This window comes from Hylobates moloch, unplaced genomic scaffold (genome assembly GCF_009828535.3).
Source record: "Hylobates moloch isolate HMO894 unplaced genomic scaffold, HMol_V3 SCAFFOLD_1, whole genome shotgun sequence".
Taxonomy (NCBI): Eukaryota; Metazoa; Chordata; class Mammalia; order Primates; family Hylobatidae; genus Hylobates; species Hylobates moloch.
Window position 1 is genome coordinate 219,221,189 of NW_026652276.1, and position 2,736 is coordinate 219,223,924.

The window sequence follows — 2,736 nt, forward strand, 5'->3', positions numbered from 1 at the left end:
GCTCCACCTGTGACCCAAATTCAATTCCCATACCAAGAGTGGTCCTAGATTGCACCAAATACTGCACCTAAATTTAAATGGAAACACCCAAGGAGAAGGAAAAGAAGAGAATAAAGAGGAGGAAAGGAGGAGCAAAAGAAGGAGAAGGAAAAGGAGAAAGACAGGAGGAAATTGCAAAATACAATTTCCAGAAAATCTCTTTTAACAATTTTTAAGCAGATACACAGACAAAAAGTCCCAAAAGGAAACTGTCTCTTGGAGCTTCCCTACAGATGAATGGAAAGAAGTCACTGGCAGTTACCAACGTGTATTTCATGCTATTTTTGTTAGTGGGTGAGTCATCCATGCCGGGTAGTGAATTTCCCAGGCTTTCAAATTTAAATAGGCGTAGATAGTGCAAGGCATTCATTTTACCATAGAGCGTTTTCTCCTGTTGGTCATAAAAGGAATCCATTGTGTTATGATTAGGTCATGCTTGACCCACCTCAGGAATGTTTTCAGAGTGACAGAACATGTATTTCTCAGAGATGTCTCCAAGGTTCAAGGAAGTCTGATCGGCATACTTACAAAGGCCTTCTGATCCTAATAGGGTCTAAGACAAGTCCTCCCCTTTTTTTGTGGGCGGACTGTTATTGTTAATCCAGCTGCACTGGGTAATGACGCCCACCTTTTCATTCTAAACATAGAATAAGAGAGTAATTAACAAAGCCTAATCACACCAAAAGAAAATCCTGCTTTTTAAAAAAATCTTGCTTCAGAATAATTTAATTGTGCTTCACATGTTTTGAACAACAATTTTAGACAAGAATTTAACTTACTACATGTCATTTTTCCTCCATCTGTCATAATTATTCAACAAATACATAGGCTTCAAAAATTGCATCTAAAATTATTCATGCAAGTGGTATACTTTCTGATCAAACCACTGCAGGCGGTGAGTGGTGCCATCAATCATTTTTTTCTTTCTTTCTTTTTTTTTTTTTGAGACAGAGTCTTGCTCTGTCGCCCAGGTTGGAGTGCAGTGGCACAATCTCGGCTCACTGGAACCTCTGCCTCGCAGGTTCAAGTGATTCTCCTGCCTCAGCCTCCCAAAGAGCTGGGATTATAGGCACGTGCCACCACACCCAGCTAATATTTTCGTATTTTTAGTAGAGACAGGGTTTCACCATGTTGGCCAGGCTGGTGTTGAACTCCTGACCTCAGGTGATCCATCCACCTCAGCCTCCCAAAGTGCTGGGATTACAGGCATGAGCCATCATGCTCGGCCTTTCTTTCTTTTTTTTTTTAATCCCCCTCCATGTCCCTCCGTTGACAATACAGAGGAGTCACAGGGCCTGGGTTGAGGTGTATATGGGATAGGTTAATTCACCCTACTCTTTCTATTTGGTTGGGGTAAGAACACATCCTGTGCTGAGCACCAGGAGGCTAACACCACAAATCTTTGAGGCTGAAACTTACAAGATTTCAGCTTCTGAAACAACCAATCCAGGCCCAAACTGGCACTGAGCTAAGGACTCAGTTCCTACCAGTTACAGTTTGAATTTGTCACTCATATTTGACAGGTAATTATTTCTCCTCAGATTTTTTTACTTAAAGGGACCTCAGGTGAGAGACTGGGGATAAGAGAAAAGGGCAATTAGGTTATTGCTTAGCAGTTGTTACTGAATGTTAGAAATAAGAGCTCAAAGTCATAAAGAAAACCAGCACTCGAACAAAAGATTTCTCAGTAAGGCAAATTTACTTCTGCAGAAGGTGCTGCTCGCACTCCTGGCCATGGCGATAGCACACTGAGTGGGGTAGGGCAGTGGTTTTTATCCCTAACGCAGCAGCTCCTGTAGCTGTGTCCTTTCCCCATTGGCTGGAGTCTGACTGCACAATCGAAGCTGACTCGATTGGCTACTGTTTAAAATTGAATAGGGCTAACTAGGCAGGAAGGGAGAGGTTGTTTGTTACAATACAAGGCATGTCCAGGCATGTTAGGGAGCAGCAAAGGCTGGGGGGTAGTTTCGGCAGGAAGGGCAATTGCAGAGCAAGTAATCAGGGAAATAGATGTGAGTTACAGATTAAGGTTGGCGGGAAGGTTATTTACTGTAACTAGGGGCAAGAAGAGGTACAAAGAACGAGGAAGTTAGGCATGAAAATAGAGAACAAGGAACAGTCTGGGCGCTGTGGCTCACGCCTGTAATCCCAGCACTTTGGGAGGCCGAGACAGGCGGATCATGAGGTCAGGAGATCAAGACCGAGACCATCCTGGCTAACACGGTGAAACCCCATCTCTACTAAAAACACAAAAAAATTAGACGGGAGTGGTGGCGGGCACCTGTAGTCCCAGCTACTTGGGAGGCTGAGGCAGGAGAATGGCGTGAACCCGGGAGGTGGAGCTTGCAGTGAGCCAAGATCACGTCATTGCACTCCAGCCTGGGTGACAGAGTGACAGAGTGAGATTCTGTCTCAGAAAAAAAAAAAAAAGAAAATAGAGAACAAAGAACAAGGAAGCTGAACAAGCCAACTCTTTGAAGAGGAACTTACTGTACCTAACACTGAATAAGATTAACTGTGGCTTCTTTCCATTCAAATATCAAATTACAAAAATGGAACTCTTTCTGGAAACTCATAAACCTTAACTTTAAGGAAGATTTAGTTTTAACAATATCAATTCATTTCTGTTTTTGTTTTTGTTGTTATTGTTTGTTTTTTTGTGACAGGGTATCACTCTGTTGCCCAGCTCACTGAAAC

At 42.8% G+C, this 2,736-nt stretch overlaps 1 non-coding gene across 1 annotated transcript; it reads right to left on the reverse strand.

Annotated features, from left to right (window-relative positions):
• Nucleotides 1–1,295: 1,295 nt before the first annotated feature.
• Nucleotides 1,296–1,427, reverse strand: LOC116809919 (small nucleolar RNA SNORA51). Its single transcript, XR_004370082.1, has one exon. It is a non-coding gene; the product is annotated as a small nucleolar RNA SNORA51 (small nucleolar RNA).
• Nucleotides 1,428–2,736: the final 1,309 nt, after the last annotated feature.